At 45.4% G+C, this 15943-nt stretch overlaps 1 protein-coding gene across 6 annotated transcripts in view; it reads left to right on the forward strand.

Moving 5' to 3' along the window:
- The window catches only part of jcada (junctional cadherin 5 associated a), a 36100-nt gene that overhangs the window by 2259 nt on the left and 17898 nt on the right, over positions 1 to 15943 (forward strand). Inside the window, exons 1-2 of one of the 6 annotated variants that reach the window (XM_068710101.1) lie at positions 13931 to 14143; positions 15085 to 15167. The exons of 1 other annotated variant lie outside the window; for it this stretch is intronic. The gene's annotated coding sequence lies outside the window, so the exon portion shown is untranslated. Of the gene's footprint in view, positions 1 to 13696; positions 13794 to 13930; positions 14144 to 14819; positions 14952 to 15084; positions 15168 to 15943 lie in introns of those variants that run through there. 4 more of the 6 variants (XM_068710100.1, XM_068710099.1, XM_068710104.1 and 1 more) reach the window with 4 other exon arrangements.

The following is a 15943-nucleotide window of genomic DNA, read 5'->3' on the forward strand; positions in this document are numbered from 1 at the left end:
AGGCAGCCCCAGATCTGCCCTGCAACAAGACGGGGCGCTAAAACCTGCACTGCTCCATTGGTGTTCCCACCAGCACACGTCACGTTCTTGATTGATTTAGATTTTTGCAAAGCACAGCATTTTATCTGTGATACACATCAAATGTGATGTCATGGTGCACTGACACACCCTGGAGCAGTGTCACTGTCGTTAACAAAACTATGGCTGAATATGTTCGTCAACAAGATTTATTGTCAGAACATGAGGAGACGAAGTCAATGTCATTAAAGACTAACTATGAATATACTTAAATATAAATAAAAACGACGAGACTAAAATGCTATTCAAAAAATAAAAACCCTCTGAATCTCTTTTATTTTTCGTTGCGCACCATATCAGGACTACACCGGCAGCACACAAGGAACACTGTCAAGAGGACTTAACAATGACGAAAGGTAAACTAGATTGACTGAAACGTACAATCTGATGACTGAAAAAGACTAAAATAGTTTCCATTGACTGAAACTATTCTACTAAAGTTACTGATTTCTTTGACTAAGCTAAGGCAAAGATGATCAGACTTTTAGTCAACAAAAACAGGATGAGGTTGACTAAATATGACAATAACTAACAAGGACATTTGAAGCAGGACTAAGACTAAATTAGAAAAATTGCTCACAAAATGACCACCACCCAGTCGTACACCTGTACATCACATTTTGTGGGGCTTCAAACCGAAAACAGCCCTGTGTTCAAAAAACATCACAAAGTAATCCACCAGGAATGTGCGCTTGGATGCATTTGATTGGCCAACGCAGTGCGTTGCCAGATGACAGTACGTTGCAGCATAAATCTAGCAAGGTTACATTTTTTTTTAACAGAGCCTTCTGCTGTGGCAACCCCGCTGCGTTAATGGACTGGTTCCATTCAGATGAGTGACAGGGCTGGGATTTTAGGCTCTAGTTGGTCTGAACGTCACAGCATCCCCCCTTCACAGGCATGCCTGATTCTGCTGGGGCTAGACCAGACATGCCTCTAACAAGGGGGGGGGGGGGGGGCAAACAGTGGAGATGTTTTTGTTTTTTTTAGACGGGACACTACATCTAAAACGTTGTGGAGATTGAAGATTGTGCAATTGGATCATAGATTCAGCTGATACAGAAGAAGCTTCTTCTCCTATCATGTCCCTCCTCCATGGTACATTATGTAATCAGGGTGTGCTTGTGCTGAAAAACAATACATGCTAGGAACTACCACAGTGCACGTTCCCCCTATGGAGCAGATTGACGGAGCACCTAGATGCATACATTTGCATACTAATGAAAGCACCGTATCCCTTTAAGATCCATTTATATTAATAGCGGTCATGTGAAGTGGGTGGACTTGGACGTCTGTGCTAATTATTGCTTTCATTTGCTGAATTAATGACCTCTGGCACTGCAGGTTGTGCTTAATACATCACAGTGATTAGAACGAGGAAGGCAGGCAACTCAAGTGCCTCTATGTTATCTTGCAGAGCTGAACAGGCATATTTTAACACAAATGTCTTACCTCCCAATTCATTTGTGCATGGATTATACTGTACGTGCACCTTTTTAAAAAATTCTGAGAAATGAGGACCGTTTGGGCTGCATTGATTGGCTACAGCTGCATCTGTATTCAGCAGCCTCGGCCTTATGGCTCAGGGTAAACTCTGGAACACTGATTCAGCGCTGATGCACTGTGTTTGACCCCCCCCCGCTCGCTGCTTCCAGTCAGCTCCGATGGACTCGCGCTGAACTGGGCAAATGCTGATAATGTTCATAAAAGGAGTTGCTGGAAGTCAGTGGAAATGTGCTGCTGACCGATGTGTGCTTATACAGGCGCGGCGAAGGATGTCCGCGCAGTCGTTGATCGGTAGCAGGCCTAATTGGGCGGGTCGCGCGGCACAATGGAGCATCCAGAGCTTCCTGCTGCCCCCCCCCCCCCCCGGCACGTTGTTTACTCGTACACAAACTGCCGATGCATCGGACATCCTCCCCATCTCCGTCCCTGCGGGCCGGCCGCGGCAACGACGACGAGGAGGCACGTGACGGGCCCTTTGAGAGTTGCGGGCCGAGCCTTTAGCTTCATCCTCGCCACAGACCTCCAGCGTTGCGCAGAGCGGCGCGGAGGGAGCTCAGATTCCACTCAGGATCAACATGCTGAAGAACAACAAACGCTTTTAGTCCTCTTGGCTCAACTTCTGCACTCCGTCTCTACCTCTCAAGAGCGCTTGCATTGGAGCTCAGCAAAAAAATAACACTGTGTCATATTTCCCTCGCCCAAGGTGATTTCATGTTTCAATTGAGCTTGAAAAAGGGCGAGTGGTTTTTTTGTTTTGATACACTCAGGACATACTTCTCCCACTGCCCTGTGTTCCACCTCCCACTTCTTCCTGCTTGTTTATTTGTCTTCTATTTTTCTCCCTTCTTGGGTCAGTTTCTCTCAAATATCTGCATCAGTTCCAAATATCATCCCTTGGAGCAGGACACACAGGTAAGCCTTTTATAAGGGCAATGGGACTTATGTAACATCATTGGAAGTGCTTCCCCTGCCATCGGCTCCCACTCCACTCACTAAACAACCCACCCATTAAAATGAAGTAAGAAGTAAGTAAAGAACAAGAACTTGCGTCCAGTAAGAGTAAAGTTTTCTTTGCTATAGGCAGGGGCCAAGGAGCATGTGGAACAGCTGGGTGCAGACATGGGGCGCAGATAGGCTGACACTATAATTAGTCACTGGAAGGGTTCTGTCGAAAGCTAACAGTGGCTGCTGTGAGTCCTCAGGGTGGAGGAAGAGAGTTCCTTATCCCTGAGCAACATGTCAAGAGAGGGAGGGAACCTGCTGAGGAATCCCAACCATGTCTATCGTGTGTGTGTGTGTGTGTGTGTGTGTGTGTGTGTGTGTGTGTGTGTGTGTGTGTATATGTGTGTGTGTGCGTGTGCGTGTGTGTGTGCGTGTGCGCGTGCATACACTCTCCATCAACCGTCGTCGCTCATTCATCTCTCACGCCTTTTGGCCCCCACAGAGCAAATCATACTGCTAATGTCTCTTCTGGGAAGGATGGATGTCGTTTCGTGTGTTTGTGCGCGCGTGTGTGTGTGTGTGTGTGTGTGTGTGTGTGTGTGTGTGTGTGTGTGTGTCTGTGAGCGAGTGATAATGGAGCCTCCGTGGCATGCGCCTCTGACTAAGTCATAACTTTTGCATACATGTACCGTCTGTAAATATCAACCGGCACGGAAAGGTTTGCAGGTTTTAGCTAAATAAACGTGTTATCGTCACCCTCAGCTATTTTGGAATTCCATTTTAGTTTTGATAGGAAATACTTTACACACATTCTGCAATCCTGTGGGTTTGGTCAGTTTCAATGTTCCCTTTCCGTTGTTCAGCGCTCTGCTTACCCACTGAACAATGAATAAGGAGAGGCCCAGAGTAGTGGACTGGATGGAGTATAAGTGTTCCAGCTGACTCAAGTGAGGGTTTGTTGTCCTCTCTCCAGTGCCTGAGTGACTCCAGTGAGAGCTGAGCGGAGACCCTGCTTGTGGCTCCAGATGCGAGTTATCTCCCATGTCAGTTGCTCTGCATGCACATCATCACCCCCCTGCTGGGGGTGGATGGACTTCGGAGGGGGGAGGAGGGTGAACTGGGGGTTGATGGGTAGAGATGGGTGCCTGGTACTGGTCAGAGCAGGACTTGCGTCATCCTCCAGGCACACGGATCATCGGCTTTAAAGGTGTTAAAATACTTCTGATGGTACTTGCAAATAGTCGCTTTATCCAGGTTTATCTGCCGATGAGATTTCTGCCTCTGCCCCAGCAGAGAACCGAAGTGATATGAGAATGTAAGAGTTTCGTTCTAGAGGTATTAAAAAACAAACAAATTAAGATGAAAAAAAAAAAAAAAAAATCCAGCTTGAACGTTTCCTTGCTCAATACCACTCCATACTGCTCCGCATACCTGATTAGTAAGGATGATAATTACAACAATCAATTCATAATTTTTCTAATATTTTATGCATTTGCCAGTATTTAAGAATCACCATTTCCCAAAAGCCCAAGACCCTTGGGGGTTTACATGTCACCAGCTCTACAGAGGAGGCAAGTTCTATTCTATATCTATATATATATATACAGACATGTATGAACAGTAAGGCCCAAACAGTTTAGGTGCTTTTTAGACACAAAAGATGACATTAGAAGGACATCATGGATAAGGGAGAAACAAACAGTTGTGATGCTTTGCTAGTAAAACCTAATTGGAGCTAATGCTAACACATTATCCCGTTCTATAATTGGTGCCATGCTATTGTTCCGACTGTCCATTATTCCGAAACCCCAATAATCAAAAAAAATGCGCCGCTGGACCGAAAGCCCATTTGTTAGACAGCCTGTTATCCTGAAAACAAACACACATTCTGAACATACGCACTTTCCGTGCAGAAAATTGTCTTTCCGTCCAGTGGGACATTTTTGGGACTGTTGGGGTTTCAGAATAATCGTCCTGCGGAACATTGGGCAGTCCCCCTTTAAACCTTGGGAGCTGCGTTAGTTACACCAATCGTAGAAGAGAAATAGTATTTCAGAAAGATAGATGACGGAAACCTTCAAGATATAGCGTGAGCTCCTGGAGCAGAGGGCAGCCTGGGTGATATCAGGACTTTGTCTCTCTAAATCCTAAAAGATGAATGGAATGCGGTTTCTAGCGCATGAAGCATTGACAAATTCTAAAGTTTTACAGCAGCATGTCGCTCCATAAACAATGTCTCAGTTACTCTGGAACACACAAACTCCGCACATAATGGCTTCAATGAGAACTGTCGACAGTAGTCGTGTTTCCATTCACTTATTTTTATGCACATTTCAAAGTATCGTATTAAAGAAGCTGAATAGAAACGGCTAGATTTAACAAGACCCCCTCAATTGTGAAACAATGTTTTAATGCTCGCTTGAGGTAGTTTCTGCCTTTGTCAAGAGAGTTGATGCACTAAATGGATTATGGATTTGCCGAATACATTTTGACCTAGCGAACATTTAACTCACATGACTGATTAACTGTTTCTGCTGTTGGTTCTCCGATATTCCCACGTGTGAATGCATGAAATGTGGCCAATACTAGCTGACATGAAACAACAATTGCTTCTTGCTCAATTGTAACAAATTCCTGAAGACGTCTCTCATAAACATTTTTCTTTAAAAAGGTTTGGTTGAAAGGGCAAGCCAACTTGTTTTGTTTCCGGTTCGCAAACCTTACTTCTTCTATCTGATTACAGCCACGCGTAGCTCGTAGCTCGTAGCTCGTAGCACCACCCTCTGAGCAGCTACACTGTAGCTGAATTCATTCGCTTCAAACCAGCAGACGCGCCTTATTCCCCATTTCTTTTGTCTTCAAGTTGGCTTAATTTGCTTGACAATTGAATGGAAACTTGGCTAGTGTGTTATCCAGAGTGACACATTTTCTGGAAAATTATTTCTGGATTGGATAAGAAAAACCAAAAGTAACAAAATTAAAGTTATCTGTGTGGCCAGACACGGCAAAAGTTAAGCGAGAAAAGTTTTTTCCTTTTTTTTTTTTTTTTTTTTCTGTGGGTGAACAGTCCCTTTTAAAAACTCTGCAGCTCTCAGTCTGTCACCTTTATACCATCCACCACTTAGCCCTGAAATAATGCACTTTCTCTGCATTGTCAGGCTGGTAATTAGGGTTCGCTGTGGCGCAATTACACATTACTGCTAACTTATAAAACTTTTTTGCAGATTGGAAACACCGGGCTGTCTACACGATAAGCCTGCATTTTCCCCTCTGGCACTCCTCCATCCTCCTTCCCTTTCTTTTCCATGTCTGGCTCACTGAGCTGTCTGTGTGTCTGCTGCACTCAAGTCAGATCCCATGAGAAATCGAGGACAGCCTATATTGCTGTGACCATGTGTGTGTGTGTGTGTGTGTGTGTGTGTGTGTTACTGGGATTGTGTGCTTTTCCATATGACAGCCCAGTGATACTTAGAGGAGCAAAAGAGTGCAAACAACACACTGGGATGGCAAAATACACACAGAGAGTGATTCACTTAGCCGTTCACCAAAAGCCTGGCAAGCATTTTCCAAAAGAGTGATCCATGCGAGTGCACATGCTCCCGAGCAGATCTGTCATCCAAATGATTCGTGTGGTGAAACGGGTTAAAAGTAATGATTTATGAAGGATTGTTTAGTGCAGAGCGATTCAGTGTCCCGGCTGCAGACGGTTAAAGCGAAATGGATCATCATTACACCCCAACCCCCCCCCCCCCGATACTTCTTCTGTAAAAGCACAGAGGTCGACAGCCATCAGTCCCACTGCCTCTCTCGTGCGTCTTCCCCCTGCGAAGTGTGCTGATGTCACCCCCCCCCCCGCCCCTCCCCCCCCCCCATGTGGACATATCAAATTAGCCATGATGTCTGCATGAAAGCACTTATCTCTATGAGTCACATACCAAACAGAGGTCAAATGTCTCGCCCGTGGGCACCTCGTGTCCTGCCTCCACCGAGCGTCTGTATCTTATCTAATTCAGATAATGGGAGACATACTTCTGCATGCAAACGGAGTGACGCGTCGCGGCGGGCCGGTGCCCTGTGCTTTGATAATCCACCGCGGGGCTGCAGGTCTGAGCTGATGCGGTTCGCTCTGCCGTGCCTTTGAGCGAATCGTCGAGCCTCAGCAAATTGCTTAAATGTAATCAAAACGAGGAGAAGGGGGTCCCGTGACCTTGCAGGCTCCTCTCAGGCTGGCAACAGCCGAATGAGGGATGTGGATTAATTTCATTTACCAATTAGCGCGAGGAGAGAATGGGTGTATCATTACTTCATTGGTTCCACTCCCACCAATTATTTCAACGCTTTTAAACAAGCAGCTTAAAGCAGATTAAATGAAAACTAAGCAAAGCAAAGAGGAGAGAAGCTGATGAGGTCCGCAGCCAGATGGCTCCATGTTTTGCAGTCCTTGGCTAAATATCTGAGATCCACTGAAACAAGCAATTAACTACAAGGATTGTATTGATGCAAACTGTTTCCTCAGTGCTCTGCAGTTTTGTTTGTTTTTCTCCCAAGCCGTGCTCAAAGGTCCACGCATTAACGGAAAGCCGGTTGATGAAATTTCTTAAGACACACAAACATTACGACAGACGTTAAATACAGCTATTGCTGATACAGCTTCTTGACTTCTTGACACGACACTTTCTCCGCCCACAGAAGCAGAAATCGGACCAGAGTGCAATGCAGCTACAAGACGTGGGTTTTTTTTTCAACTGGAAAATTCTTCTTAGCTCTCTGCCTCGTTGTGACATTTCACCCATTTGTCCATTACTTTTAGATTCGACTTGCTAACTAACACAGAAGGTGTTGAGGTGTTGGTTAGAAGGTCCCATGTGAAAGCATGTGTCGTCTTTGTGGTCACAACAAACAAAGGTTTTTATTCCTAAACCTAACCAAATGGTTTTGTTTGAATTCACATCGTTCCACAGCATCATAAACTTAGTAGAAAGTGACTCCAAGGGCTCCTAGTCCGCTTGTGACGTGTTGGGAATGAGAACGGGTTGCCAATTTACAAGCCAATATTATGCTTATTCCAGACATATCAGTATCAGCGTATAGGTCGGCCGATAAGTGACATGAAATGCTGTACAGAAATTCAAAGATGTGCTTGTGTTCATGAAATAAACGGTATCTCCATTACATAATTTGTCCTCCAGAAAGCACTGACACGTTGACATCTTTTCAATCGGGCAATGTCGTATTCTTAAGATCAGTTTGTGAGGTTGTTAATCACTGACTGCTTAAGGGGATTGTTGTAAGGATTTATGGGAACTGTAGGAAGTCATTCACTGTAGTGAGTGGAAGTCGTTTCAGGGAGAGTGAAAACGACATGAAGGGGAAATTTAGCTTTTTATCCCCAAATAACTGCTGGAATGCATGGATCATCACAAATTGGTGATGTAATTTGCAAGAGTATCTTTGGGTGACGAGACTTAATACCATCTGTGAAAGTCTGGCAACTTCCCAGGGCCCAAAGTTCACCGTGGGATGTTTTCATGTAGCGATGCTGCAGCCTCTCAGTCAGTTAGTCAACCAAGGCTTCTTCAGTAGAGTAGCTGTTTTTGTGGTTCTTTCATACAGAGTGACTTATTGCCATGAAAGTTATGAGCACATCTCTGGTAAACACAAGATTTAAAGTGATGTTTTTGTTTATCTGTCGATTAAATCAACTAGTTAACAAAATTGTATGATCGTTACGTAAGAATGTCTTTGGTCTTGGACAGCTCTAATGCTTACATGTTGTATATTCATAAAATAGCTTCATTTAATTAACTTATGACCAAACTGAGTTAGGAAACTCGGGGGGCCGACGGCTCACTTTTTGCCCCTTGGCCCACCAGCAGTTCAATCCGGCCCTGGTGGGAGAATATTTCACTTTAAAAACAGGTAGATCATCGTGCAATTTCCAAAAGCGGCTCCCCTACTCAATATGAACCCAGTTGTCCGCATGAATCCGGATCAAGGTGGATCAAAGTGAATCTCTGCATCAACACCAGGCAGCTGTTCACACCACGGGTTCAGAGGTGAGGGGGCTTTACATGATCCTCATGTGTTGAGAGCGGCCCGCGTGCCCTCATCCCCACAGATCTCTTACCTTACAACAATACCCACAGTCCACGGCCGGACCAAAACACCAAAAGAAATCCCCGGTCGGCCCTTCAGATCTCCTGAGCAGATGCCTGTGGGTGGTGCGATACCGCTAGGGAGGCTCAGACCTTGTACGAGTCCGGCCCTCGCCACATCTGTCCCGAGTTACGGTAGGCAGTTTACTCCGTCAAATCCCAGCTGTTTAGGGATTTGCTTACTTGGTACAGAGCTGGTTTGATCAGGGCCGTGTTATGTGGGAAGAGGCCTTAAAATCATATTTGAGAAGATTCAGTACTTTTGTGTGTGTGTGTGTGTGTGTGTGTGTGTGTGTGTGTGTGTGTGTGTGTGTGTGTGTGTGAGTGAGTGAGTGAGAGAATGCGTTTGTAAATGCCTTTAAAATCATTGCTTTTTCACTTCATTTTTATCCGCTGCTCCAGCTAGTTGCTGACCAGTTGCTGTGGGATCACAGCCCAGGGAAATAAAAGCTGTCCGGAGGAAGAAACTGAGTAGATTAGATAACCAGTGTTTTGGACACGATGCGGTGAGCTCACTCTTTCTCAGCGTATTTGAAAAGCAATCATCTCATAGCATGTGATGGCTTTGGAGTCCTGTTACAGACAGAGACCGTGTTACCGAGCAGCAAACGGGGAGCAACATGCTCGCGATCACTGACCAGCAATGCCCCAAATGTTGACAACGGTTTCCTGCTGTTGATTCACAATTACATCGAGAGGCGGCCGTGATGGATTGAGGAATGTAGCGCAGAATCAGTTTTGTGTGTTTATGTTACACTGTGGTGCAATTGTTTGGGTTTCAGGGCAGCTCCTGTGGCTCTGTGAGATAGATCCAGAGGATGCAGTGACCACTGGATACTCTGGCGTTCCTAAAATAATCCTAATTGTAGGTCTGCGGATGGATTCTGATGGGAAATGGACAATTTTGGGCCACGAGGCCCACAAATGCGCAGTTATTATAGCCGAGCCAAGTTTAGCACATTCTTTCTGTATGAAAAAAAAAAAGAAGCATTCAACTTTTGAAATCAGCCAGATAGAGTAAGAGGCAACATAAAATCATTCTTCGGCATTCTCTTTGAGAGCGAGCCATCCAAGGTGACGTTAAACGAAATCCGTCTGGAAATGGTTTCACAACCCCTGCATCTTTTACAACGGCCCGACAGCTTTTCTCTTTTGTTGCCGGGGAGAAAGGTTAAATCATCGTCGGTTATTTGTCAGAAGAGACCGGTGGCCATAAATTAGAGCGATCACAGAGAGGCTCGTGTTTGCCAGGTGGCACCGTAGCCCCCCTGATGGTAATCTGCCCGGCCCGTGCCAAGCTTTTAAAAGGTGGCCACACTCGCTACATTAGGATCGCTTCAATTACAGCTTTCCAAAAGCCCCATTACCTGCTGATCTATTTAAAGCTACTGTAGCGAGCCTCTCTCCACAGCCGCCTTTTGATGTGAGCCTCACCTCTGTGGCAGTTACTTAGACAATACACCAGTGTCCACTGATTGGACGTAATGATAGGGACATGTAGTCTTTTCAGACAGGTCTGTAGTTACTGTTGCGGCCACCGAGTTAATGTCCTCTGTTTTCTCTTCTATTTTTCCTGTAATTTGAGATTTCCAGCAGACTCCCTCCAGTATTTTTCAGACTCAATGTGTTTGAATTTGATTGCATATTATTAGACCAACAAAGTAAAATACTATATTTTTCCTTTTTTTTTTTTTACTATGGCTGTACGGAGCAGGATATTAATGCGTATTGAAAAAATCGTTGAGGAAAATATAATAGAGAAAACATAAAGTAGAAGATATACTAACAAAAATCTAAATTAAATAAATATTGAAATATCTTAATAGATTGTTATGATCTAAACATCAAAACCATCTTGTCTATATGGTCCTGTTTTCAGACTAGACGCTGTTAATGTAAATCTGTTTAGATATAGTTCACCTATTAAAAGAGCAGGTTTTCTGGCAAATACGCTTATTTGCTTTACTGCCAGGACTTAAATGAGAAGATCGACTCTCATATCATATAAATGTGAAACAACAGTTCGGGGACACTTAGCTTAGCATATACACTAGAAATAGCTAGCCTGTCTGAAGGTGACTAAATCCACCTACCAGCTCTTCCAAAGCTCACTAATTAACATTTTGTTTCTGGTTGTGGTTTGATGGGAGGTTGTGTGACTATTCTTGTCTAGACACAGTGACTAGCTTAAGAGGAATTTTTTTTACCCTCGGAAACAAGCCAGGCTAGCTGTTTCCAGTCTTTATGCTAAGCTACGCTATAATTGTGTGGCTGTAGTTTCATATTTAACGGACAAATATGAGAGTGGCATCTAACGTTCAGTAAGAAACCAAATAAGCGTGTTTCCCCAAATGTCGAACTGCTCATTTAAATATGAACCAATCACAAATGCAGAGGAGTAAGAGGAAGATTTTCAAGAAACAATTAAAATGTTTGTGCCAAATGGACTGCAACTCCATCAAGATGTCCCTGAGATTTAATTTTAGCTTTTATAAAAATTGCCCAGACTCTTATCCAATTTCCTGCTCTGCCAGAAATCAAGCCACCGCCCTTTATATAATGCCACTCTTAAGATTCATGAATTCATGTGAGACCTTCCCCAGGTTTTCTACTGCTCGCTGGCTAGAGAAGCAGAGAGAGAGAGAGAGAGATCAACACAAACCCCCTCCCACACCTACAGAGTCAAGATGTTCCACCAGAGATCTGGGCTTATTGGGGAGCAGCAGCCCACAGCGGGCAGCGGGCTCCTCACCGAGCTCAGAAACCCCACTCAGACTCCAAAACCACAACTGGCAAACGGAGCGGTGACATCAGCGTCTCCGCACCGCATTTCAGCAGCGCTGCACACGAGCTGCATGTGTTACGGCGCAATTGAAAACAGACGAGGCCGGGCCATGCGTTGGGGTGCATGGCCGGTGCGGGCAGCGTGCAACTCTGTGAGCGCGGGGAGCAGCAGAAGTGTTGATCTTCAGTGACTCTGAGCAGATGCCGGCGAGTCGCAGGGCCAACTCAAACGATGTGCCTTTTGTTCCTATAGCTACCGTCTCACAGCAGGTATAGCTCGTCTCACTCCCATTGATCCCGTCGGGTTGGTCTCACTTCTTTGACTCTATTAAGTCATTGTGGCTTTTGTCCGTATATCAGTGGTCACAGGACATGTGAAGTCAACAACTGGAACAATGGCTGGCTCTACAGAGAAGGAGATACTCGTCTAGTGGGTCATTTGGAAGTTCAGCGGACTTAAGTAAACATGATCATCATTGTTGCAGCTCTTGCCAACGGGACACATTTAACAGCTGTGATCAGGCGAAGATGTATTCCAAGAGTATCTTTGGGTGACGAGGCTTAATACCATCTGTGGAAATCGGGCCCCGGGTTCACCGTGTGATATTTTCATGTTCTGATTAGTACGACTGAATCCTCTTAGTCAGTTAGTCAAGCAAGACTTCTTCAGTCGATTAGCTGTTTTTGTGCTTCTTTCATGCTGAATGATTTATTTCCAAGAAACTTGTGAGCACATCTCTGGTAAACACAAGATTTAAAGTGGTGTTTTTGGGTGGTTCTGTTTATCTGTCGATTAAATCAACTAGTTAACAAAATCGTATGATCGTTAGTTGACTAAGACTTTCTTTGGTTGAGGACAGCCCTAATGCTTACATGTTGTATAATCATAAGTTCATTCATTTAATTAACTTATGACCAAACTGAGTTAGGAAACTCGGGGTGCCGACGGCTCACTTTTTGCCACACCAGCAGTTAGATCATCGTGCAATTTCCAAAAGCGGCTCCCCTACACAATATGAACCCAGTGGTCCGCATGAATCCGGATCAAGGTGGATCAAAGTGAATCTCTGCATCAACAGATAGACAATCATCTAGTCTGTCATTTGAAAGTTAAGCGGACTTAATGTAAACATGGTCATTATTGTTGCAGCTCTTGCCAACGGGACACATTTAACAGCTGCGATCGGGCGAAGATGTATTTCAGTGGTCCGACACTAGGCAGTCCACTGAAATGATTCCCACTGTGGGAATACAACAAGCAAGGGCCGACAGAAGCCTACCAGCCTCCCTGAAGTTTCCAGGGAATTCAGTTGTACGCAACATCTGTGTCAATATTATGGAGGCTTTAGGGTCCGTTCTTTTTTAAGAGGTGGAGAGGGAGTACAACTTTCAGCTCTGATGGCCTGGAGCCAGACGGGTGTAGAGCAGGCTTTCTTGGCTAACCTTACACCAAAACAGAAAAGTGGACTAAAGTTTGATCAAATGCCCTAAATAACTTTTTATATATATATATATATATATATATATATATATATATATAAAATAATGATCTTATAAACAAATAATGATTTGTCTCCTGCAATAGTGATCTCGTGGTGGAACATTCCAGCATACGTGTATATTATAGTTCATTTTCAACAACCTGGACAGAGAGAACTTTTGCTTTAAAATTGACTTGATTGAATCATTAATCAATTTTGAAATTCTCGAAATCATTGTGCAGATTAATTTTATGCTGATTAACTAATGTATTATGATTATGATCCACCGGGCTGAATTTTGCAGCTCTGCATATGATAACAGAAAGAAAGAAAAAATCTATTTCTTATAAGTATTAAAATAAATAGAAATATTTAGCGTGTGCATATGCCATACATGCACCATACACCATGAAGAAAGATATCATTAGAGATGTGCGGAGGTGATGGTCAGCTCACATTCATTATTATTTGCAAGTAATCCACCTCTAATAGCGGGCATCAATCATTTTGATTACAGCCATTAATTCAGCCTTAATTCATGTAGCCTGCCTCCTTATGGACCAGACAGACAGACAGACAGACACACAGACAGACAGACAGACAGACAGACAGACAGACTCTCTGAGATGAGGCTACTCTGTCTTGAAGACCTGAGTGTAAAGTGTCCCTATCGCTAAGCAGCATCCAGCTGCCTCCCCGCTGGAGAAGAGGGATGTCTCCTCGCTGCTGTGCTGTGGGCTGGTGACGAGGGGCTGTTCCCTCAGCAGATCCCAGCTCAGTCCGTCCAGAGCAGCGGCGGGGATGAGCGCGGGGGGACCAGGAGGCAACGCGACGACCCATTTCACAGGTAAGAGCGGCTCCAGGTCGAGCGACACACCGTTCTTTAATTCAGGCTTCCGCTGGGGTTCCGTTATTTATTTATTTTTACATTTTTTTTAATTTCACGTCCCATGCGTCTCGGTCGAGGAGGAACGCGCGCGCCGCTGCGAGGAGTAGCCTACCACGGAGGCTGAGAGTCGCGTCTGCTCTGCGGTCAACATTCCCTCAACTTGCAGCCAGAGCCAGCTTACCTCGGTGCTCTCCGGGTCCGGCTGGTCCCTGCCTCCTCCGCCGGGATAAGAGGAATTTGGGAAAACACACACACACACACACACACACACACACACTTTGCCACATTCAAGGACGCGACATAAGAAGGTGAAGGAGCGGGAGGATGGCGGTGCTTATTTATTTTCTTCTCAACTTGAAGCGGGTCGACCGCCACTGTTTGCGGACGCGCTCCTCTCAGCTGAAGGTTAAAGATTGCTGATGGAGCTAGCCGGGGCTAGCGTTAGCCCCGATGTGTCCCTGCTCTGGAAGAGAGGCCAAACTACGTCCGAATTACGCAGTTTGATGTGTCCTGGCTTTCGAGCAGAGGTTCATGTCGAGACAGGAGCCCCGGCTAAGGTCGTAAGTGTAACACTGCGGCCACGGCTTGCGTTCGGTTGGCTTTCCCTGTGACTGTAAACAGCTAGTACTTGTGTAGGATTTTTAACTTCTATAATTGCTCTGCCTTCCATCCACAGTTTGCTGTGATGGGCGACAGTGAGTTATAAAACAGAGCTATCGTTGAAACAGTCTGTGTGGCCGCTGCATTTAAGCATGTACCTGCACTGGTCCGCGTGAGGTCTTAAGTCGTGTCATCCTCACTGTGTTACGGAACCTTAAACGGGCAGATGTTTTGGGTATTTGGCGTGGTTTCTCCCCGCATCTGTGAACTGCGCGCGTCGTGGGAGGAGAGGAGAGGGGAGGGGGGGGGGGCTAGGCTAGGAAGCTACACGGCAGCAAACCTGCAACGGAACCACCAGCGGGGCTCGCGTCACGCCAATAAGCCTGTCAATCATTTTCGCGACGACACGATGACAACACTCGGGTCCGGCAACGTGTGGCTCTCGGTCCTGCCGTGGGACGCTCGGGAGCACCAAACGGCGACGCAAATGATCTGCGAGTAGCCTCTTGGCAAATGGTATGCCAAGTTTAGGTCGCTTTGATGTCTGCATGTTGTCACTTTGTCACACCTGCTGTTTGCACGATGATGATGATGATGATGGCTGCTGCTTGACCTCTCTTCTCCTCCCCCCCCCCCTTCCCACGTGCAGCCTCCTGCACGCACCGCCTTTCCCGAGCTTGCATGCACAGATGCTGTGAGAACAGGCATCCTGCTGCCAGTGTGCCCAAATTGGTAAATATTGTAATGTGCTTAAGATTTACGTTTTTGATATTGACCGCTGAACTCAAGAACGTGTTTTACAGCGCAGTAATATTTAATAGCCTACCAGACCGGGCGGTTCAGACACTGCTGTGCTCTTCACTCGCACCTCACATTATGTCACAGCGTTTGAGACTGCTTAATGGCTTTAATTTCAGAAGGTCTCGGGACATAAATCGTTCCTGTCACTTAGGGACCTCTAGAGGCCAGATTGTCAAAGCCAAGATTCCACCTGATCGGTTCAAGTTCAAGATGATCGCTCAGTCGTGTCGCTGCGGTGAACAAATGGAGCGTCATCATCTTAGGTGTAGTTTTTCCCTATTTGATCTCCACTTCTTGTTTTTGGCTGCTCTGTCACAGCCTCGGGTCTGATTAATATGGGTTGTGTTAGAACTCATGAAAGAGCTATTAACATTGCCCGGGAGTGATCCGCTCCTTCTTGCCAAGACCTTTCATAGCTCAGCGAGCTTACATCCAAAGCTGTTGGTAAATGTCAGTAAAGAAGCGTTTTCCTGACAGCGTGCAGGATTTGTAGATTTAAAAAAAATATATATATATATACAAAATAGTGCAAAAAAACCCAACAACAACATGGCCCAGACCAGCACCAGCTAATGTGCATCTTCACAGAAAAGGGTGAGATCTTAGGTGCGCATGTGTGTGTTATGTGGTAGGTCTTTCGCACATCCTTGTGACCGGCATGGTGTGTGAACACAAGGCCCTGCTAGATGCCCCGAGGAGAGAGGGGG

This window comes from Cebidichthys violaceus, unplaced genomic scaffold (genome assembly GCF_023349555.1).
Source record: "Cebidichthys violaceus isolate CVI_PGR_0920_01 unplaced genomic scaffold, fCebVio1.0.p SCAF_15, whole genome shotgun sequence".
Lineage (NCBI taxonomy): Eukaryota > Metazoa > Chordata > Actinopteri > Perciformes > Stichaeidae > Cebidichthys > Cebidichthys violaceus.